Source organism: Lygodium microphyllum, chromosome 16, assembly GCF_053477565.2.
Source record: "Lygodium microphyllum isolate KBCC chromosome 16, Lygodium_microphyllum_v1.1.10, whole genome shotgun sequence".
In the NCBI taxonomy this organism is placed as follows: Eukaryota; Viridiplantae; Streptophyta; class Polypodiopsida; order Schizaeales; family Lygodiaceae; genus Lygodium; species Lygodium microphyllum.
Window position 1 is genome coordinate 42,929,083 of NC_141150.1, and position 25,311 is coordinate 42,954,393.

The 25,311-nt window shown below is 46.0% G+C and overlaps 1 pseudogene; it reads left to right on the plus strand.

The window, feature by feature from the left end:
* The first annotated feature begins 10,249 nt into the window (after positions 1-10,249).
* Positions 10,250-18,123, plus strand: LOC148022751 (endoglucanase 25 pseudogene; annotated as a pseudogene).
* The last annotated feature ends 7,188 nt before the right edge of the window (positions 18,124-25,311 follow it).

The window sequence follows — 25,311 nt, forward strand, 5'->3', positions numbered from 1 at the left end:
CTGTGCTTAGGCAACAAGGGGAGGACCTAGTACTCTAGTTTGGATGATGCAGAACGTATAACCTTTGCTCACCTTAAGGGCCTCTTCATCAAGAGGTTTTCGGAGGCAGGGTATTCGGATAACCTCATTGTTAGGTTGATGAATATCAGTCAAAGGGAGAAGGAGGACGTTAGGGATTACGTTACTCAGGTGCGTAGCCTCTACAAGAGAATCCCTGCCAATGAGCGACCTACCGAGAGGGCAGTGTCTACAGTGTTCATGAACGGGATTTGGAGCGAGGAGCTCTACAAGGGTTTGGCCAATAACTCCACCTTACAACGAGACGTGCTAGCTCGAGTCTTCGAGGAGGCAATACGCGTAGATGATCAACTCAGGGAACATAGCATGAGGATTACCAATCGAGATAGTGCAAGCTAGAGGGACCCTGAGAGATCAACCACCTTGGGGGGAAAAGCAACTGCTAGCGTGCAGGATAAGGGAAAGAGTGTAGACCACGACCAAGGGATGGCAGAGATGAGAATGGAGATTGCACGATTACAAGAGATTGTTAGAAAGCTTGTGAGATCGCATGTACAATGTGTGTACTGCAGCGGCAATCACCTCCTAGTTGAGTGCCAAGATCCTAGATCTTGGCCGTGCTCAAATTGCGATAGATTCGGGCATGATGCGGCGCATTGCAGAATGCCGAGGAGATTCCCATACACGCAGCAGTACAACCCTCCATACTTAGGTAATAGGCCACCTAATTTCTTTGGCAGGGGAACCCAGTTAGCTCTTCCAGCACCAACTGACTCAAGACCTGTCGTGCCTAGGCTGGAAATGAACCCAACTGGTATACCCAGGGCACCAGGGCCTTTTGTGACTCACCCACCTAGCGATGCTCCTGTTCATTTTGTGGAGGAGCCTAATGAGGAAGAGACCTATGTCAATCCGTACATATCCTACGATGAGGAGGGCAACCCAGTCCTGATGGACTATCGACCAGTGTCGGTGATGGCTTTAGGAAGAGGACAAGGTAGAGGCTTTGGATGGCCTAGCCATGATCCAGTCACATGCTGGACTTGTGGACACCCAGGCCACATTTCATCGCGCTGCCTAGAGCGAGAACAAGCTAACAAAGACAAAGCGGATCTTCGATGCACAGAGTGTGGAATCACACATCTGTTTCCTGACTGTCCTAAGCGGAAGCCATCAATGAGCACTACCAACATGCCATCGGTGCCTTTGGGGCTCTTTGGAGTTGAAACTTTTGGTAGTGAGGATACGCCCATCCCACTACATGCTATGACGTGAGCTCAAACGAAACAAGCAGGCATCTTCTTGCCAGGGCCAAGTAACCTTGATGCAACCTCAATAGGGAAGAAAAGCCAGAGGAGATGGAAAAAAAGAATCGATGCGAAGATAACCGTTAAAACTGAGGAAACGACTACGCTGGTAATGGGAAAGAAGGTCACAGACGCAAAGGCAGAGACCTCGGCTCCTAAGACATCAGAGCTAGGGAGTGCCAAGGTAGGGGAATATCCCCACCCCAAACGGCAACTCGAAGCTATAGCCAAGGTCAAGGAGTGGGTCAAGGATGCCCAAAAGCACCTCGAGGATGCTGAACCCATATTGGAAGACCCTATGGATGACTTCTCCAGTGTTAGCACACTAGTCTCACCCTCAAAACCACAAGTTGAGAGCATACCTGCACCACTAGGAGCAACTCAGCAGCAAGGCTGGGGGGAAGCTTACCAGGGCAGACAGAATGCATGGCCTAGAACTGCTAGCCTCAAAGGAAGACAAGGGTCCAATAGCCTCCTCACAACCTTGTTGTCCACTCCAGTAACTCTAAGCTTGGAGGATCTACTTAGGCAAAACCACTGCTTGTGGCAGGAGTTAAAAGACTCGATCGAGGGACACGCAGAACTTCTGGGTGCTGATCCACAAGATCATGATGCAGTTACACGGATCCCAAGTCTAACTCTACACTCAGATCCTAAGTCTTTGCACATCAATGCTTTTTGGGAAGGCACTGAAATGCACGCAGTTTTGCCCGTCCTAGCCATAGGAGACATGACTCGAAAAGGAATTGTAGACACAGGCGTCGGTGTTAGTGTGCTAAACCATGCGGTCCTAGAGGCATGGGGAAACCCTCCTGTAGAGACTGCTAGATTCAATGTCACGCTAGCAAACGGAATGAGGGTAAGACCATTTGGGGTCTTAAAGAATTGGCCGATAAAGATTGCTTGTGTGCAATTTTTGGTAAACTTCATTGTCATGAAGGGAGTGGATTACGACATACTATTAGGCCGACGTTGGATGAGGAATGCACGAGTCATAGAGGACTGAGGCAATGGATTGATTTTCCTAGGGCAGAACTAGTGCAGTGCGGGTAGAGATGGACACTTGGACGATGACACTTGTTGACCTTGCAGCCATCTCGGCTATGCTAAAAGGCGATACTCAAACGACCAAGCCTTATGGATCCCTCGCTAGATATATTCCTTGCCCTGAGGATGAGAGGGATTGGATGCACCTTTTGGCAACCATTGACCTACCATTCTCGGATGAGGAAGGGCCACATCAGCAGGTTGCTACAGCCGCAACCATGCCAAACTGAGGAGCCAGTTGTGCCACTTTGCATGATGGTAGGAAGCTCACTCAACCCAGGCAAACCGGCCCCGTCCCGCATCCCCAACAACAAATTAGAGCTTCAGGAAATCGTAGAGTATCTGACCGATAAATTGGATGGCAATTTGGCTGCTAACTTAAAACCTCTACGTGACCTGTTAGCTAAACCAGAATGAAAATGGACCAAGGTCCACGACCTGAACTTGTTATATAACTGGGCTTTAGTTACTGACGACAAGGAGATTGAAGAGGGAAGCTTAGGGGATGATGAGCAGTTAGAAGGACAGGACCCGGATGATGAGGAGTATGAGGACTGTCACTCTACTGGAGAAGAGAGTGAAGAAGAGGTAGACACAATAGAGTACGACACGGAGGGAAAAGCGATAGAACAAATCAGGGCAAACTTGAGGCCTAGGAGAGAAGGGATCAGTCGGAACCAAAAAGAAGTCATGCTAATGGAGTGTGACAGATCCTGGCTAGAACGAATAGGAGCCGTGGATTACGAGCAAGCCGGAGTAGCACAACCATGGGTAATCCCAGTGCTAAAGACAGATTCACCTACGGAACTACGACCCCCTGGGGAAACACCTTCCTCAAGTGAGGGATGCGAGTTCAACTCAGAGTCGAAAGTTAGCACTGAGAGTGATCCCGAGATACCGCAACCCTCTAAGGTCAAACACACCAAGGGAGACTTGCTAGTCCACCTGAGGCACAGGAGGCTAAAAGAGGAGGCCAGGAAGCAAGCAAGGGACTCAGAAGCGGAAAGGCAGAGGAAACCACATGATCTACCCAAACGGTTTACAAAATTTAAAAAGGGTGACAGAGTGGTGGTTCTGTTAGGTGCAAAAAGACAAGGTCAGACTAGTGAACCGATCGAGGGACCCGCCAAAGTCAAAGAGGTTAACTTGGCTGGGAAAGGTGAAAAACCAAGGCCGGTGTTCGTTGCAGATGACTTGGGGGAGGAGAAAGAGACCAAACTTATTGCGCTCCTGCAAGAGTACATTGACGTGTTTGCCTGGACATTGGACAAACTTAAGGGACTCGACCCTAGGGTCGTGACTCATAACATCCCAATGGTTCCAGATGCAGTGCCAACAAAACAATGACCTTACCCCATGAATCCTAAACACGCCCATGTAGTGAAGGAGGAGATTGATAAACTCATGAGGGCAGGTTTCATATATGAGATCGAGCACACGGACTAGGTATCACCTATCGTGATTGTCATGAAGAAAAATGGAAAAATATGAGTGTGTGTAAACTACAAAAAGGTGAATGCCACTACGAAAAGGGATAACTATCCTTTACCTTACACCGAGCACATGCTTGAGAGGGTAGCAGGGAAGGAAGCCTACAGTTTTCTAGATGGTTTCTCGGGTTACAATCAAGTGCAAGTGCACCCCGATGACAGGCACAAGACTACCTTTGCCACGGAATGGGGTGTGTTTGCCTACATGGTCATGCCTTTTGGGCTAATGAACTCACATGCAACTTTCCAACGCCTAATGTGCACTATCTTTAAGGACATGCTTAGGCGCAAACTGGAAGTGTTCGTAGACGACCTATGTTTACACTCTAGTTGGATCGAACACTTGGAGAAATTGAGAGCTGTCTTTGAAAGGCGTAGGCTGTACCACCTCTCGTTGGACCCCTTAAAGTGCCAATTCTGTAAAACACAGATGCACCTTAGGGTACGTAGTGTCAAGGAACGGCATTGCTACTGACTTTTCCAAAGTCAGAGTCATTGTTGACTTACCGCCACCCGATAACTACAAAGGAGTCCAGTGTTTCTTGGGACACACGGGATATTATTGACGATTTGTGTTAAATTATGCACTAATAGCTAGACCATTGTACAAGCTATTGATAATATTTGAGTGGATGGAGGAATGCCAGCGCGCATATGAGGAATTGAAAAAGGCTCTTACGACTGCACCAATCTTGCGAGCCTCGGACTGGAACGTAACGTTCCACGTACACATAGACGCCTCTAAGTTCGCTATTGGAGCCGTGCTATGCCAGCTTGGTGAACATAACTTGGATTACCCGGTGAGTTTTGCCAGCAGGCAACTCACAGAGACCGAGATGAACTATTCCACGATAGAAAGGGAGGGGTTGGCCATGGTATTTACGGTAAAGAAATTTAGGCATTACCTGTTGGCCACTCCCTTTGTCTTCTTTGTTGACCATCAAGCCTTACTATATCTTGTGAACAAGCCTTGCGCCACGGGGCGCATAGCTAGATGCTTACTCCTTTTACTGGAGTTTGACTTCTCTGTGGTCGTATGCAAAGGAAAGCAGCACTACATGGCTGACCACATGTCCCGCATACCCACAGGAGAAGCCGCTGGGCAAGGCGTGCCTGACGAATTGCCGGACGCCCATCTTTTTAACTTGTCTAGTGAACGAGAATTATTTAAAGCGGATCTGACGCCGTATTGGGCCGATGACATAGTGCAAGTACTAGAAAACGGATTACCAAAGCGACCCATTGAGAAGGCCAAGCTAAAAATACTTATCTTGAAAATCTAGCCATACCAACTGATAGCTGGCCAACTCTACAGGTTGGGACAAGACGGTTTATTGTGCAGATGCGTATGTGAACACGAGATGCACGATGCATTGAATGAAGCACATGGCGGAATCGCTGGAGGACACTTTAGCGGGGACACAACAGCCCGAAAGGTGCTATAATCCCAGCTATGGTGGCGCACCCTATTCCACGATGTAGCTAAATTTGTAAAGCACTACGATGAGTGCCAAATGACCAAAGTGCCTGTGCGAAAGGACAAGATGGAGTTGACCCCTGTCATAGCCCAACAACCCTTCGAAAAATGGGGCATCGATTTTATTGGACATGTCAGTCCTGTAGCACAATATTCCCAAGCTCGGTACATCATAATGGTGACCGACTATCTAACAAAATGGGCAGAGGCACGAGCCACGAGGAAGAAGGATGCTAGGACCACCATGAAGTTCTTGTGGGAACAAGTCATTTCACGGTTTGGCTCTCCAATCGAACTTGTAAGGAACCAAGGCACAAACTTCATTAATGAAGTGATTGCCCACTTGCTCTCTACCTTCCTAATAATTCATCGGAAGTCCTCTCCCTATTACCCTCAGGCTAATGGCCAAGCCGAATCCACAAATAAAATCCTAGTCAACGTGCTTACAAAAGTCGTGTCTACTTCGAGAAGTGACTAGGACAACAAGCTAATGGCGGCCTATCGCACAGCTTATAAAATGGCTATAAGGCAGACGCGCTTTAGGCTGACGTATGGAACTGAAGCCATTTTGCCCTTAGAATTCTTCATCCCTAGTTTGAGGCTAGCAGTCCAGGAGCGTTGGGAGGGAAGAGAGGCTTGGACCAACCACTTGGTGGAACTCGAGCACTTAACGGAGACTCAACTCCTCGCCACTCACTCTCTGATTTGTGAAAACGCTCGACGAAAAATGTGGTTTGATAAGCATGTCAAGCAGCGAGACTTCGAACAAGGGGACCTTGTTCTGCTGTACTCGGTAAAAGGACATAAACAGAAGATGAAGTTTTGGGGGCTAGGGCCTTTCAGAGTATGCATGATCGGTAGGACTAGGAATGTCAAGTTGGAGACACTTGACGGTGAAGGAATAGGCTTTTTTAATGGCAGCCGCATTAAGAAGTACTATCCTCCTTCACATCCATTACATGAGCCACCCATGCTAGAACCCCCACTGAAAGTTTGCATGGCTATTGTAACTGACCTTATAGATCAGGACGAAGAAGTAGTGGCACTAGCGTACTTGCAGATCACAGTTGCAGCAGGAGCGATGTACTCTTTCGAAGCCTTGATTGATGAAGGTGCCGACTACAACATTTGACGCATGACCATTGGACACGCCTTGGTCAATCGAAACTATAGCCCAGTAATGCTAAACTCACCTCATTTGGGGGTACTGCTTATCCACTCTTAGGGAAGTGCAAGGTGGTCGTTTCCATCGAGTCTAAAAGTTTACCAGCCTTCTTCCATGTGTTACCTGACACTAAAGGAGCTGGCAATGTGTCACTATTGGGTCGCACTTTCAAGAAGCAAACCAACTACAATGTGGATTACAACCTAAACCGCATACATCTTGCTATCGGCGATGTGCGCATAGTGACGACCTTCAGCAAGGGCTGTCTTAATTCCCCCACCTTTACGAAGCCACTGGTAGAAACCCCTACGACCACGCTTCAGACCGAATCTGAATAGACGAAAACTGTGGCCTCGTGTCGGGCTCCCGACCCGAAGCCCAAACCCACCAAGAGCGCTCACAAGGCCAAAAAGTCCAAGTATCTATGGGTGCCAAAATGGCAAAACCACATCCGAGTAGACCACCCAAGTATGATCCTAAACGTCAAAATTATCAACCGTCCTGACCTAAAAGGCAGTCTAGGCGCTATCCCCGTAGACACACAACCACGTTGCGTTGGATTCCCAAAGATCTCTTGCGGGCACAAGGATACTACGAGGGCAATCCCTGGATTTGGGTGCCTAAAAATGGCCAGCTAAGAAGCTCATCTACAAGCAATCTCACCCTAATGAGAGAGGCTTGCACAAGTGGCGCCCAGAACATAGTTAGCAGGCCATGGCCAGCTGTGGGTAGCAAGCCTCAGCTCATCTATCGACCCAAGCAAATGCCACAGGCCTTAAGCATACCTAATCCAGAGAACTTACAAACCACTATGACTACTCACTCAGAACCTAGCACAACCCCCATGCCTCCGGAGCTTCCTGCAGCATCTCAAAGTGCTTCAGAATGCAAGGCCCAACCCATGACACTGATGAGGAAGTCACAACTATCCAGTCCAGTTGCACCACCCCCGCCAACGGGTCTTAAACCTTCATACGCAATACGACCTTTCCTCTCTTTGGCTAAGGACCTTGCCGCAACTTCTGGGGATGACTTAATAACCTGCATTAAAATGTTAGACGAAACTTTCACTACATTTGCTAGAAGCTATGAGAGGCTAGACGTAGGCCTTCTTGACGAAACGCTTGCTTCGAATGTTCGTGCATTACCATGCACTTGGGAGGAATACGAACTTATGACCACTAAAGTACCCAAAATTGCTGCCGAACTGATAGCAAACGATGAAATCTAGAAGGATCAAGTTGCCCTCAAAAGACTTATCACTTCGTATCATAAGCCTCCTCATTTTGCCCCTGAATAGGAGTTACAAGAGCTCACGCAGATGGCAAGCTCACATTCCACGTTCTTGCAGCAATGGTTTACCCTAAGGATCCAATGGGAGAAAAAAGGTTGTCGAATAATGACCAATGCTGAGCAACGCAGGGCAGTTAAAACTATCACCAATTTCTCACCAAAGAGGAATTACATGTTGCCAGTCGCCTCAATACTGGAGATCTCTTCCACGACGTTTTGACCTACATTTCCCAAGTCTCCATCCAACCATCTACTCTTGATTGTCATGCCCAACTCGAATACAATCCAAGCTTCTATGATTGGCTATTGGCTAGGTAAGTCAACCCATGCGAAACAGTGCTTACCTTGTCCTTCCTGTGCTAATCCTAGGAAGGATTCTTTGAAAGATCCCCGATGAAGGGGGGAGCAATGTGAGCAAGAGTAGAGCAAAAATGAAAAGTTATGCTATCTAGCTAGCAGATTGTTATAATTAAGTAAATTTCTATGGAAGAATACTGCAGAGTAAAACAATAGCAATGGTCAAGCCTCTAAGCAAGTGTACCCATTTTGGGCACATATATTTTTCTCTCAAACTGAGTTTTGATTAGAAATAAGCCGATTGTTAGGCATTAATGTTGGCATGGTGTGTTGACAGGTCACCATGATGGCAGGACATGACAAAGGGGGCAAACTCCAATTCTCTGAAGAGGAAATGACCAAATTCGACATCAGCATCGAGACGGGAGGATTCAGTCAGTTCAGTTTCAAGCACACACTGAATCTGGACGAGGCCATCCTGGAGGAACTCGCGATCAAAGACTTGGTGGACAGATGCCACCTCCACAAGTACATGGAAAAGGTGGGGCAGGCTGTGGATTACAGCATGTGTGCGGATTTCCTGAGGAACTTCGACAAAGGCAGGAACTCTGGGATCGTCACAGTAAGGACATGGGAGTAGGAAAGAAGAATCAAAGTGCCTCTCAATGCAACAATCATAGAAAAGGCCCTAGGGCTTGTGCCCAAGAAAGAGAGACGGCTGAGACGAGATGTTTACACCATGCTGGGGGTCAAGAAAGAAGCGGTGCACACCGTGGATGGAATCAGCTTGGCTGACATCCCGGGCCCAACAGTGAAATTACAAGCGAAGATGATCCATACTCTCTTCTCGGGCCAACGGTACAATGCGCTGATGAACAGGATCGGGGTCCCATTGTTGGAAAGTATAGCGACAAGAGTTCCTAAAGAGATAGACTGGAATGGATTCGTATAGAAGACCATTCAAAGTTCAGCCACCCTCTTCACTCCGGCGGAAGCACCAGCAGGAGGAGAATCCCTTGCCTCCACTGCGCGCTCTGCAAGGAAGAGACCTGCGTCAAAGGCAGCTACAATCAGATACGGGGTATCCTGACAGCCATCATAGACGAAGCAATAAAGGATGAGGGCGTCATGGATGAGAAAGCTGCGCATCAAAGCCCAGCTCACCATGAAGGAGGGGAATCAATTGAAAGAACAATAAGTGACAAGGGAGAGCAGGAGGTGCCGCCTCCACGAGCGAGCAAACCCGAAGAACAAAGCAAAAGTGATAGGAGACAGAAGGAGAAGAAAGAGAAATTAAGTAAGGAAGAACGGGCTGACATCAAAAGGGCTCAAAAAGAGTCTCGAAGGGCTGAGGAAGAAAGGAGGAGGAAAGAGGAGGAGGAGCTTGCCAGGATAAGAGAGGAGTCGAAGAGGGCAGAAGAGGACAGGAAAAGAAGGGCGGAGGAAGAAGCTGAGGATAACGACTAAAGGAACTGGCCGAATTGGCGGAAGCTACACGAAGATTGGTGGAAGAGACCCATGGGAGCGGAGAACTCGAGCATGCAAGCCCTGGCCATAAAGCCGAAGCCAGTGCAAGTGTGGAAGCAACTCCAGTGGTCGTAGGCAAGGGCAAGTCCCTCCTACATCCACTCCCTTCCTCCTTTGTGCCAATGACTGAAACTATGACTGCAACTACTGCACAACCCATGCCTCCCCTCGACACGGCATAGCTCATGACCACGATGCAGATGCTCGTGAGCAAGGTGGCTGAAATCGTCCCTCAAACTAGATTGAAAAGGCCCACCGTTGAAGTGCAGAGTCACGGCAAGACCCTAAACGCCAAAGGCTGGAGGCATTGACCACCATGCCCAATACTACCATGCCTGTCGATGCTGACTATGATGCATATGTGGTGGAGTTACTGACACAACTGGATAAGGCAAAAGAAGAGAAGAAGGTGGCCCTGCTGGAACTAGAGAAAGAGAAGGAGATGTCAGCGGCCCTTAGGCTAGAGGTCTCAAGGCAGGAAGCCGACAGACGGAGAGAGATAAAGGTCCTGCAGGACCAGCTAGCAGGAAAAATGAAGGAAGCCCAAACCAATGAAAGCCGCCTTAGGCAAAGGCTGGAGGATGAGGAGCAGAGCTTGGTGGCGGAACAAAGGAACCTAAAACTACTGATGCAGCAATACAGTGATCTACAGCAAAGGGTCGCCCAAATGGAAATGCTCTATCGGGAGGTTCAGGAAGGCAAAGGCACTGTTCCACAAGCACATGCCATGGAGCCCCAGTCATGGCAGGAGCTAGAAGAACAGAACATGTTAATAAGGGAAATCGAATTCTTGAAAAATAAAGGTCCGAGAGTCTCAGCAGCAGAGCTGAAGCAAAACGGCTACAGGATGAAGTGCAAAGATTGCAAGACGCGTTGCAGACCTCCCAAGAAGATGTAGAAGCCCTCATGGCCATGACCTTTAATAAAAAAAGGCTATTCCTCACTGAAATCCAAAGCCAAGAGCAGTTGGTGCGAGAGAAATCAGAAATTCTGGCCGAGGCGCACCACAGGCTCAACATTGTCGATCAAGCAAGAGGGATCACTGAAGAACAGCTCACTCAGAAATTAAGAGAAAGAAACCAATTATGGTTTTTATCAAATGAGCAGCAATAGGTAGTAACCACCTTGGCGAGCCAGCTGGAGGAACAAAGAAAAAGGATGGAGGAGAGAGCCGTGGAGTGGGAAAGGAAAAACTTTGACAGGGTAAGGGAATTAAACTGAACGCCTGGCGGTGGCAGAATGCAAAAGAATGCTTGCTGAAGCTAGGGTTGAGGCTGCAGAGATAACCACTAAGACCCAACGACATGCCTTTCTCAACACGGTGCTCCACGTGACACAAGCCAAGGGCGATGATACATTGGAAAAGGTAAAAAGAAAGTTGGAGCTAACCACCCAGGCTCTAAGATACGGTCTTCAAGAGCGGGAGCTTCCAACAAGTACATGAATAACTAAAGAGCAACAATTCTACTACCTGCGCTGTACGGGCCTTTCCACTGCGGAGCTCAAGGAGTTAGGTTTTCAGGAGCAGGAGCAGCCACCGCCACCGCCACCACCACCACCACCAGTCATTCCTCCTGTGGTTGAGCAAAATGTCAAAGAGGGCCCGGACTTCGAGCAAGATGATGACGAAGAGCCACAAAGGATGCCGAGTCCGCCTCAACCCGAGATCCCACAGGAGGAACCTGCAGATGCCGAGCTACCTGAACACATAGTTGCAGCAAGGAGAAGGAGATAAGAGTTAGCTGAGGAGGCCCAACGCCGAGCACGCACACATCCACGACAACTTCCTGAGGAGCCCATGCCATTGAGGAATGATACACATCCGGTAGACTGGCCCCAGGAGTTGGTCATTTGGCACCAGTGAGAGCTACATAAGAGGCCGTTCGAGCTTTCATTCGCTTTTCCATGCTCTTTGGACCGGGCCCTACCTTTAGGAGTTGTAGCCAAGATCAAAGATCTGGCTAACGAACTCGCAAACAGATGGATGGAAGAAAGAAGCATGATAATGACTAGGTGGAGACACGAGCCACGAGAGTACTGGGAAGACAAGGTCAATCTGGTTCCCAAATCCGTCCAAGGCTACGAGGCATAGCCGAAATGGCGGAGGAGGATTCAGGACACCAATTTTGATGCCTAGACCACATTTTGTAGCTTCCTCCCCGAAGAGCGCAACGATCCCATCTGCATGCCCTACCCCCGTAGGCATGGAGTGGACTATGATAGAGATTTACATTGGGATTATGACTTCCCAAAAATCTATAATGTAAATGCTAGAAGCCCGGAGGAGTGCTTAATATTTAGGGTAGAAGATATACTTCCCTCCATAAATCATTTTCTTGTAGATTTCTCTTCCTGCCCCGATCCGGCATTCTTGACCACTTATAATTACCTCCGACTTCTCAAATTCTTGCTACTCCAGAAACCTACAGTAGAGGAAGCCCATCTCCCCCCACTCTTTTTTGATATTAACTTAGGAATAGATAGTAGAGCCATGACTAGGTTGATGATGCGGGCTACTCTCCTCCCTGCCTTCTGCCTAGAGCTCTTAGAAAATATGAGTGACACCCGTTTTGCAAGGTGTAATCACCTCTTCTTGTCCACCACTCCTCTAAGAGCTAAAGCCGGCATTAAAGAATATCTACAAAGTCGCGCATTTTTATCACAATGCCTGCGACCGCCCTGTGACTAAATAGGTGCCACATACCTTGCCCAATATACTCTCTCCCATTCAAAAAAAAAAAGCTTGCAGTCTTCCTTCACTATTATTGTGCACCACACTCACTGCATCTAGAGTCCTCTCTAGCCCCTCCCCCACTTCACACTTAGGGTACATCAAGGGCAGGACTTTCAAACCTGTCACCCTAAGTTTTGCACCGCACCTCCAATGCTGCACGAACTGGGTCATCAAGTGTGGGACATTACCAAGGGCTTGCCCAAGGTTAGACCCATCTCCCAGTTCCACTAGCATGGGCACCATGCACTACACAGTGAGACAGACACACCCCCTAGGAAGTGCACCACTTTTCTTGCAGGTTATGTTCATGTTTCAAGAACGGGCTACTTGGTTGAAGGAGATCATCTACTACATCCTCCAATGACAAGGAATTTTTCCAGGAGTCGAACATGACCCCATTACTGCAACTTCAGGAGCTTCGCTGCGAAGGTTTAAATGGCTTAACAGATTTCATGCTGCCAATCATCCGCCTATTGATGGCTGCCATGACTGAACCAAATCAAGCAGAAGGAAAACCCCGTGATGGGCTGCCATTGGCATAGATCTTGGAACCTCATCGTCTGATGATCCATGCCCACCGCCTCAAGATCTACGGATCGCTTATTGATACCACAAGCCTGAAGACTTTCAACTCAAAACTAAAGATCCTCTACTCCCAGACAAGGGTTTTCAGCCCAGGCCACGGCTTTTCAAGGCAAACAACGTTTGGGGGGTTTCTCTAGAATAAATCCCTCGAATACCATCCTCCTAAGGGATTGCTTATTGCTTCAAGCGTTTCGGATACTCAAAAGACGACCGGCTCCATAGGGGCGCCAGAACAGTGTGAAGGATGCCAAGAATCTTCAAGAAGCCTAAAGCACGCCGGAATCTCTCCTGGTCATCGTCATCAAACTCCATCACCTCTCATTCACAAGCATCAGTGTCATCTACCCACCAGTTCCACCTAGCAATAGCATCATCTATCCCACTACTTCCCACCACAGTGCCATGGGACTGGCACTCGTCTAGGAGGGGGGTAATGTTGACCCCAACACGAAGACATTAACCCCAATACGAAGAAAACAAAAGGAAGTGGAAAAGACGCAGGGCAAAGGCCGCAAAAAGGTAGCTTGACTGAAGAAAGAAGAGGAGAAAAGGCCAAAAGCGCAAGGGCAACCTTAAAAGTCCAAGGCAAATGCAAAAGGGGAAAGGCGCATTTTAACATAAAAAGGCGCACCCTGAAATCTTGTAAAAGAGCGTCGCGCTCTCACCCATGCAATTTGTAAATGTAGACAGGCGGTGGAAAGGAAGCTAGGAAGATACAAGGACAATGAGAAAAGGGGCCTAGGCTAATGGCCGGCCATGTAAAAAAGGTAGATGACCGCCCATGGAAAATAGGGCATGTATATAAAGTTGAAAAGTGAATGGGAAGCTCATTCTTGTGTGTGGCTAAAGCTTCTTCTTCTTCTTCTTCTCTTGTTTCTGGCCTTCTTGCTTGTGCTTGAGAGAGGGATTGAGAGAGTGTGAGGGAGTGAGGGAGTGATTGTGTGAGAGTGAGGGATCTTGGAGAAGAAGCTCTCCATCTTCTCTCTTCATCTTCTCCTCCTCTCCTCTCTTCTCTTGTCTCGCGCATGGCTATGGAGGATGAAGCTCATGGGAGAGGGATTGAGGTTGCTTGAGCTAGCCTCAAGGATCGTGGAGCTACCGGTGTGCAAGAAAGAGGAGGGCACTTGATCGAGCATTAAGGTAAGCTCACTATACCCGTAAGGTAGGCATTGCACGTCGGCTATGTGAGAGGTAGCCATGGCCGCTCGGTTCGAAACACTTGAGCAATAAGTGGTCCGTAGGTCTCGGGGTAGAGCTTGAAGCTCCTCTCCAATGCAACATAAAGCTCTCATGCAATGTTGTTAGCAACTCTCATTTGCCATCCATGCTCAACATCAATGGGCCACTTCCCACTCTCATAAAGACTACGAACTATGACATTTATATCTGATCTATGATCTAGCAAAGAAACACATGGCTTCCATAAAGTAGCGCCATCTAGAACTTGTTGCTTTGTGGGAAATTGGTCAGTGCATGTGGAAATATGATGTTGGCATTCATAATGCTTTTCAAAGCTACATCCACCTATTTAGTAGATGATTTTTGCATTTTTAGAGGATTATTCATAGCTTAATAGAGGCAAAACCATCATGTGCACTACCCAAGAGGGTTAGAATTTGGATTTTGTGTCAAATATGCTTACTATTAAGCCAATACTTCTTATGGTAGCACAAAAGCTAGACTCTAGCAAACTTCAAAGTTTAACTAAGTATTGGAGATGGTGTAATCAACTTCAAAAGATGGCGACTATATTGCGCTTGGGGAAGAAAATGAAAAAATGCTTAAGAAATGAGTGTCAAAGTTGCAATGCGAGATAAATGACATGATATCATTGTGTGCATGAAGGTCGGCAATAGACATGTGTGAAATAAAAGACAATACAACATGTACGCATGCACAACAAGATGAGGAAAGATGTCATCTCATCCCATGCCTATCAATCTCATGAGGAAGGCAAAGCGCTCCGTAAGAGAGGCTTTTGGTGAGCAGATCTACAGGATTCTGGTTAGTCAAGATCTTAACAAGGTCAACAGACTTGTCCCCAATAGCAACCCCACGTATGAAGTAATACCTCACTTCAATGTGTTTCATCTTCACATGGAAGATCGAATTCTTGGCTAACTGAATAACACTCAATCCAAATACAGTGTAGGGATAACATCAATACCAAGGTCATGAACCAAACGGCCTAACCATATGGCCTCCTTACAAGCCTCAGTGGCTGCAACATACTCTATCCCAGTGGTGGAAAGATCGTATACTTCTGCACCCTGGACATCCAAGAGACAGCACCTCTAGCATAGATGAACACATAGCCAAAAGTGGACTTCCTACTATCTACATGTCCTACATAATCAGAATCAGTGTACCCCATGACTTCTATATCCTGGCTGCCATAGCATATGCACATATTTGCAGTGCCCTTCATGTACCTCATGATACCCTTCACGACATCCCAATGCTTCTTGCCAGGTATAGCCATATAGCGTGCCACAACACCAATTGCAAAGGCAATATCTAGACCAATGGCTATCATGGTATACATAAGACTGCCCACTGCGGATGCATAGGGAATCTTGGCCATCTCGGCCCTCTGCTCATCTGATTGCGGACAATCGGTCTCTGATACTTCACATAAGAAGGCAATGGATAGCCAATAGGCTTCACATCCTACATGTGAAAGCGCTCAAGGACTTTATGAATGTACTCTCTCTATGACAAGTAGAGGAGTCCCTGATACCTATTGCGTCTAATGCGCATACCAAGTATGTGAGAGGCCTGTCCCAGATCCTTCATCTCAAAGCTCTTCTTGAGCTAAGCCTTAAGAGCATCTAGCTCATCATGGGCTTTCTCTACTATGTAATGGAGGGGAAATACTTAGGTCAAGTTGACCTAAGTATAAAAGGTGTAAGGGACACTGCATAGGCACCATTTGATGAATATACATCTGTCCTTTCACCTTCTTCACCTTCTTTCCTGTCCTTCCATGGCTACCAGCCATTTCTCTCTCCTCTTCTTGCCTTTCTCTCTCTATTCCTAGTCTTTCTCTCTCCTCATCACCCTCTTTCTCTCTTTCTCTCTCCTCTCTGCAGTCTCTCCCTTCTCTCCTTCTCTCTCTTAGGTCCCCTTTATTACAGTTGGTATCAGAGCTTAGTTTTTAGATCCTTCCTTTCTCTCTCCTTTCCCTCAAATCTAGTCTCATTTTCCAACAATAAACCCTACTTTTTAGGTACACAGGCAGAGATGGCAGCTTTCTTGGAAGACACACAGGGGCTATGGTAGGAGGATTGGCCAAATCTGGAGGCAAGAAGACAAGAATGACAGCTTGTTTTTACTTCACATAGCAATTTTAGGGGTGCCTCTTCCAAGAAGACCCCTCTGGACTTGGGGAAAAGACTAACTGTGACTATCTTTTACAAAAGTGAGTTTTCCCCCTTCTTTCTCTCAGAACCCTCAAGCTGCCATGGAAGCTCCAACCCAAAATCTTGCAAGATCTCTCTTCCCCTTCTTCTAGGGCTTGCATGGTACCTCCAGCCACTCTCTTGAGTCCATGGGCTCACCCTGGAGTACCTGAGTGCCACTCCATACCTTGCTGAAGCCTCAGAGCTGCCCCCCTTAACATGACTTTGTGGATCAATGTTACAATTCTCTCAGACGATTGGTCCAGCTATATCTCTGCTTTTACAGAAAGTAGCTGCATGACAAGCACTTTTCCTGCTCTCTCCTCAATAATTCAATGCAGGAGAAGGAGGTGGAAAGGGTCTCTTTAAGAACTGTCGTGGGGTGCCATTTGCAGGAGAGACATTGGAAGATCGAAAAGGTGAACGAAAAGGGGAAACTCTGAAGGGAGAAGCTCTGTAGGGAGATTTTGGATAACAGGGAGCTGTGGAGTCCCCATTTGCAACAATGGTTTCTACAGGCTTCTGCTGATAACCATTTTGCTCAACTTCCTGGGGTTTTTGGGATTCTATACTCTTACCATAATAGATTCCCATAGCATTCCGCTGATAAAACTTGGTCAGCGTGCCAGACAGAAGCTAAAAGCAGGAATTACTGCTCCTTAATCTACAATGTGCAAGCTGAGGGTTTCCCTCCGATTAATATGTACAAACAATTGAAGCCATAGGTGCTGCGCTCCAGCGATGGACGCAACTAAGGCTTTTCCCTGCAAAAGGTAGGGTTCACCCCTGCATATTAGAAGGGGAACCTGGTAGGTCTCCTCTCTCTCTGCATCATCAGGAAAATGCGAACGATATTTCGGTGCACGCATACGAGGGACAAAGCGAGGCTTACCCTACCAAATGAATAAATTTCTGGTGTATGCTCTCAGCTAAAAGGCCACTCTTCCACAATGACAACAAGGTAGTCTCGAATAGGAGTAGCACGAGGTCCTTGACAGACTTGTCATTCTTGTCACGGCCACAGACGATGACATGAGCCAGAACTTGGACATGGACCGTGTTGCCTTGCAAAAGCTGGAGGAGACACAGTAGAGTTGGCTTCTAGGGCCAAGCGAGAAGAAGAAGAAGAAATATGTGGATCTTAGATGTATGGTATGCAGCAGGATGTTGTTTTGCTATGTTGTAGGCAGTTTCGTGGCTGCCATTTTCATTTCAGGCTTGGTAACTCTGATTGTGAAGACGGTGACGCACCACCATCCAGCGCCACCTCCTGAGGACAATTACTCACAAGCTTTGCACAAGGTTCTTCTTTTCTTCAATGCACAAAAATCTGGCAAGCTACCCAAGCATAACAACATCTCCTGGAGAGGGAATTCAGGTCTAAAAGATGGATCAGCTGCAAGTGTGGATTTAGTGGGTAGTTACTATGATGCTGGTGACAATATCAAGTTTGGGTTTCCTAGTGCCTTCACTATCACAATTTTGAGTTGGAGTGTCATAGAGTATAGTGCAAAGTATGAAGCCATCGGGGAACTTGATCATGTCAAGGAGCTCATTAAATAGGGCACGGATTACATGCTCAAGACGTTCAATGCTTTGGCACCAAGTATCAGTCAGTTGTATGGACAGGTGGGTGCAGGTGGACCCAAAGATGGGACAACCCCTAATGACCATTACTGTTGGGAGAAACCAGAAGACATGGATTATGATTGTCTAGTGTATTCATGTGGTGCTTGCTCTGACTTGGATGCTGAAATGGCCCTCTCTTGGAAGGATGTGTAGATAAAAGCCAACTAAGGGCTATTCTCTGTTTGAGGATCCATCCCAGACCCAATTAGGTCTGGATAGTCTTCTCAATCATCCTCATGTCCACCCTGCCATTAAGGGAAATACACTTGTTTAGCAGATCTCCATGCCGATTCTCTTCAGCTATTAGCGCATGATCAGGATTCAGATTTTTGGAAATACTCTACATTTACATGTGCAAACTCTTCACGAATGATGGTTCTTTGGTTCTCGAGATCCTCTTTCTTGAGGTTCTCAAGCTCCTTTGCATAGCGCGCACTGGGGCAAAGAGGAAATCTAAACCATTGACAATCAATCTTGTCCTATGCATGGTTGTTGTCAAGAATGCATCAAACTCTGAAAGCTCGTAAGCTTTGTGCCTGCTGTGCCCAATCATCAGACCCTTGAACCCAAGTCCATCATCCATGTCAGAATTGAACATGCAAGACTTTCCCAGAGTATTATAGCATTCAATTGATCTGCTCGCAGCAGGGACTAGCAATGCCTTGCCATGGAGTTCCTCTAATGGAGGGCACTCCACAGGCTACTCCATAATAGGAAAGCCTTAGCAAGTTTTGGTACACCAATGTGATATGTCCAGTGTAAGCTGATGCAATCAATTGTGCACCACTTCAAGAAACATCAAGCGCAGCAGCTCTAGTTTGCAGATAGCAAGGACCCAAGTGATAGTACTGAGGAAGCATTCATTGTAGAGTTGCAAGCTTTAGATGACCACTTAAAGGTTCATGGGTCTTTCATTAATGGGGAGAAGGTTACATGTACTAATTTGAGTTTGGCACCCAATCTGTTTCATCAAAAGGTTGCATTTTCCTTGGTGAAGGACAAGTACATGCAGACAACAGTCATTTTGTGATGGTTGTGAGGTCTGTGCAATAATGGAGTCATTATTGATGAAGTGTGGTAATACAAAAGATCTGCTGCAACAAGGGCTTCAAATAGACAGATTTTGACTCTTACCTCAGCTAAGGGCATGGCTGGATAATTTTCTAGATTTGAAAAGCATTAAGGAGATCACCAAGGGAGATAACAATGCTTCCAATGATGCTTTAAAAAAAAAGTGGATTCATTAGGAAGAAGCTTATACTTTTTTGTGTCTAGCAATGGTTCAAAAGCTTTTCTTATTAACAGAAACAGATGCAAGACTCATAGAATCCTAGTAATCAACACAGGATTTGTGCACTCTGTGACAATGATCCAAAACGTCTCGATCGTGCAGATAGGCATCTCCCAAGAAACTCTCATTTGCTTTAGAGTTTGATCTTCTTCTTTTTAAAGTGGCAACCCTGACACAAAAAGAAATGTGATCTTCCCCATTTGAAAAGGGTGAGGAATATATAGAAGAGGAATATTTAGAAGGATCTTTGTCAATATCAAGGCTGGTAGGTTCAACATTAGTGTCATCTGCAGTGACAAACTTTTGGGCATGTTTGAAAGAAATTGGTTTGCTATCACCATCTTTGTGACTAATCGATGCCCTTCTAAGAAAATCAGTGAATATGTTTGTGAGCCTTGAATAGCGAGCAACAATTGCTTAAGTGGTTTGAAATCTGCAGCAGTAGTGAGCAACAGTTCTGAGGCTTGAAGCAATAGTGGACAATAGTTGCTTACGTGGTCTGAAGTTTAAAGCAATAGTGAACAACATTAGTAGGCAGCATGTATGCATATACTCAACCACATTGTCCCTATGGACAACAACATGGTTCCTATTAGCAGCATACATATGGAGATTCCTATGCCATGCAACCATATGGGTAGCTGCCTCATGGAGACCCTGATGCAATGCAGGAGCGGCAAGCAAGTGATTATGACCGACATCATGCCGATACCTATGCTCATGGACTTGCCAATCATCATACTTATGGTTAGCCTAGGATGCAAGGACACCATTGTAGTCATGTTGGACAATCATCATGCAATCTTGGACAGGATGTTTATGGGCAACAATATGACCGAAGTTTTGGTAGTAGGCAACAACAAATAGATGTATTTGGGCAGCAGCATGAACATTTTTGTGACATGCATTCTCATAGAGATTATGGACAGCATGACCAATGCTGTGGGATCAATGATCAAAGGTAGCATGCTTATGACGGTTATGCGTGTGATGCGCAGCAGGGCTATTATCACCACATGCAGTATGGACAGCATGAGTATCATTATGAGCAGTAGCCACATTGCTACGACCATCCATATGGACAGCATGAGCATTATGGTCATGAGCATGGACAGCCATCTATTAAGCAAATGCATATGCTCAACCAAATTGTCCCTCTGATGCGCAGCATGGCTATTATCACCATATGCAGTATGGACAACATGAATATCATTATGAGCAGCAGCCACATTGGTATGACCATCCATATGGACAACATGAGCATTATGGTCATGAGCATGGACAGCCATCTGTTGTACATGAGCAGCAAGATGACTATGAGCAGCATGTCAGAACTATTACTGAGCTGACCAATGGTGATGAGCATGTGTGTAAATTGCTATCTAAGGATAAATGCATTAGACACCTTACTAGTGATATGATACGGGAATTTCATGCTGCGGGCTTATGCTATTGATGTGCTAAGCCAATATCTTGTAATCATCAAGCCACATGTAGGGCAAAGACTGCCAAAATACTCTTGGTATTAGAGTATTATGATGCAAAGGATGGAGAAGATCTTGTTGAAGACCATTTTGGTATGGGTCCACAACAAGAACCTCAGTTCAAGAAAGAAGATCATGGGCAACATGTGGATTTGGATGATCATAACCCATGCGGGAGCCCCTTCAGTCTCCACAGACCTGCAGTTTAAATGCTTGGACATCACTAAGAATGCAGGGTCCATGAATATGCAGCACTTAAGGGCTGATGCAGTCCATGCAATGGTGACTTCAGCCTCATATGCTTCAGTCATACAGAGCATGGTGATGCCTGAGAGGCTTATGGAAGAGCTAGCGAATACCACCATGCTGATCATGCTTTCAGTTGTACTTGACTTTGACCTTATGGAAGCTGATCCAATGCACAGCAGCGATACCACTTTCCCTTTTGATCCGGGTGGCTACAGGCTGACCTTGACCCTCTACATAGACTAGTACTACTCTTGAATATTAGGCAATCTTTTACTGGGTCTATGCCAAGAAACCCCCCCACTATCTTTTGCCACTTGTAATGCTGTACAAAGTAGTACTCTGTAGCCCACTACTTGGCTATACCAATAAGTCCGATCTTTGTTTTTGAGGACAAAAACTTCATTTTGAGTGGGGATGGATTGTAATGGAGGGGAAATACTTAGGTCAAGTTGACCTAAGTATAAAAGGTGTAAGGGACACTGTATAGGCACCATTTGATGAATATACATCTGTCCTTTCACCTTCTTCACCTTCTTCCTTGTCCTTCCATGGCTGCCAGCCATTTCTCTCTCCTCTTCTTGCCTTTCTCTCTCTACTCCTAGTCTTTCTCTCTCCTCATCTCTCTCTTTCTCTCTCTTTCTGTCTCCTCCCTACAGTCTCTCCCTTCTCTCCTTCTCTCTCCTAGGTCCCCTTCATTACATGCTAATAGCATGTCCTCCACATAGAGTACCAAAATAAGAAAAGAACCATCACAGGCTTTCTTCGTATACAAGCACGAATCCATAGCAGTGCGGTTGTAGCCTTGTGACCGCATAAAGGCATCGAACTTATGATACCATTTCCTAGGTGCTTGCTTTAAGCCATAAAGACTTTTCTTCAACTTGCATACTAGGTGTTCCCTGCCAGGCTTTGCAAAGCCCTTAGGCTGCTTCATGTAAATTCATCATGCAAGTCCCCATGTAAGAAAGCCGTCTTGATATCCATCTGGTACAAGTCCAAGTCAAGCTGTGCAACCAAAGTCAAGACCAAGTGCAAGGTGGTTATCTTAACCACAGGAGAGAAGACCTCATCAAAGTCAACACCATGCTCCTGCTTAAAACCCTTTGCTACCAATCTAGCCTTGTATGCCGGCTTGGGGTGTGTAGGGGTACTTTTCAGCTTGTACACCCACTTGCATGGCAGAGCCTTCTTGCCAAAAGGCAAGGAAACCAAATCCCAAGTCATATTCTTATGCAAGGATTCTATCTCAGACTGCATAGCCCTCTCCTAGGAGCGACTGCCACCCCTACGCATAGCCTCATCATAAGTGAAAGGCTCTCTTGCATCTCTAACCAAGACATAATGCATTGAGGGTTGAAATTTGCTAGGGAGGTGTCTATCTCTAGTAGAACACTGCAATGTAGGCTCTACTACACGATCAACATTCTGTCCAACACCTTGGAGCATTGTTGCTGCTATAGGCTATCTAGTTGGCTATACGGGAGCTCATGGATCGTCCTGAAATATAACCCTTCGTATCTCCACGACTCTCTCAGGTTACCTATGCATCTTGACTTCATGGAAGACTACATCATGGCCACGGATGATTTTCTGTGCCTACGGATCCCATAGACAGTAACCCATCTCTCCTACATCTCCATAACCAAGGAATATGCATTTAACACTCTTAGAATCCAGCTTGTTACGCTTGTCCTTGGGCACATGGAAGAATGCCTCACATCCAAAGACACGTAAATGCACATAAGAGGGAGGCTTTCCTATCCATACCTCCTCTACAACCTAAAAATCAATGGCACTACAGGGTGATCTATTAATGATATGCACGGTAGTCGTAACTGCCTCAGCCCAAAAGTGTTGGGGTAGGCCTACATGGCGAAGTATATTGCGAATCCTTTCTTGGATGGTCCTATTCATCCGCTTAACCATACCATTCTAAGGAGGGGTGTAAGTGGCGGTCAAATGACGCTTAATACCTCTCTCATTACATAACTACTCAAAAACTTGTGATACATTTTCACCCCCATTATCTATCCTAAGGCATTTCGGCTTATGCCCGGATTGGTTTTCTGCCAAAGCAAGCCATCTCTGAAAAACTGCCAAGACATCGTACTTTTGCTTTATGGGATAAGCCCATACCTTACGTGAAAAATCATCTATGAAGGTAACAAAATACTTTGCACCACCCAAATACTGATAGGGCATGGGCCCATAGACATCAGAATGTACCAAAGCCAAGGGCTCACTCATGCATGACATACCAAACTTCTTATGCATAGACCTAGTTTGCTTGCCATAAAGACAATGATCACAATAATCAAAATGAGAATAGTCAAGGGGTGGTAAGTACTACAAACTAGAAAGCATTTTCATTCCCTTAATGGACATGTGCCCCAAATGGGTTCGCCAAAGAGATACATGAGGTAAAGACCCCACAGACGAAGCATGATCAACTGTAGATCCAGAAACAACTAAGGGGTAGAGGCTGCCAGCCTTGGCACCTCTCGCAAGAGCAAGCCTGTCACGAGTAATATTCCATGTAGAGTCTCCAAAAGATACATGATATCCTACATCATCAAGCTATCCAACAGACATGAGACTGTGTGTCAATGCAGGTACATGATGTACATCATGCATAACAAAACTATTGTTAGAAGGAAATTGCACCCTAACATCACCAATGCCGACAATCTCAAGAGACCTGTCATCACCCAAGCGCACAGAACCCGAAACAGAACGGTATGAATGGAGCCACTCTCGGCAAGGTGTCACATGAAAGGACACAGCCTGAGTCCAACATCCAACATTGTGCATACATAGAGTGTATCTCTAACATATATAAAGCACTAGATGAAGCTGCTGCAAGGATATAATCCCCATCACTATCCTCGGGCTGCATAACATTGATCTCTTTAATTTTAACACTTGACTTAGCAGGTACTATACTACGATCAAAATACTTTTCTTGCACTTTCTCATTCCCTTTGTCTTTGCGCCTTTCATTGCGCAATTCATGACACTATGGCCTTATGTGGCCTTTCTTCCCACAATGATGACAAGTTAGATTTACATTTCTCCCACGAGACTTATTGCACGACTTGCCACACGACTTGGATTGAGATTTTTGTGAATCTCGTCCATGGCCATTACCACAGCCACTCTTTGCATTTCCATCATGTCGGCATCTAGCTGTCAAAGCATGAGACACACGAGAGGCCTCCAAATTCTTACGGTTTATCTCTTCCTACAGAAGAGAGCTCTCAACATCAGATAACTTCAGAGTAGTGGCAAAAGCACATAAGGCAGTGAGGAATACATCCCAAGACTCATTAAGAGTTCCAAGAAAGAACAACAAAGTGACATCCTCTTTGAAATCAATGCCTTGCAAAACCAAGTTCTTAAGAATAGCATGAAGTTGGCTTAGATGAGTTGACATGGTCACATTCTCTTTCATGTAGAGATCCATAAGTTGTTTCAACCAATACGTTTGACTTGCAGGACTTTGCTTGTCATAGAGATTCTTGATCTTATGCCAAACATGCAAAGCACTTTGTGGTTCCTCAACCACATTGTAATGCACCTATTTAGTGAGAGACAAGATGAGGGTGGACTTGCATAATTCATCAAGCTCAATCCATTCGTCATTAGTCATAGTTTCAAGCTGCTCTCCACTCAACCTTAGTGGCTTTCCGCACCAATACTTGCCAAACTTGGCTCTTCCAATAGGTATAATTCATATCATCAAGCTTAGTGATGTTGAAGATAGCACTGTCTCAGTGGAAGAAGATGCCATATTGCAAGTTGAAACAATGTAAATAGTTCAAAACTATTTGTTGTAAACGGTAGAAAATGACAAAAAAACCACTAAAACCAAGGCAAAATGGTGAGAAACGAGTATTTAAAGATGTTACCCACCACGTACCATCAAAAGTATATCAAATCAGGATGATTCTGCATGAAAAATACATCATAGCCTGGAGATATATCTTGCTGTAATAATTTGCAGCAGTGTACAATGAGAGCTGACAATAGGCAAAAAAATAATATTCCAAGTCAACCACTGACTATCAATGCAAAACTAGCATCAAGCGGGCATCAACAAGCATGTAATAGTCAAAATGACATGAGCCAACACCCAAGCATGCCAGAAAAAGTCTGTCAGTAAAGTTGGTATACCCCCAATTAACATGGCAAAATGTACATACCACTGTTAAGACCTAAAACAAGTCGGTGTCTGCTTAGTGAATACAAAGCCAAATCAACCTAAGTACATCTACACGGACCAAGGTATATCAACTATACATCATCCACGAGGAGATC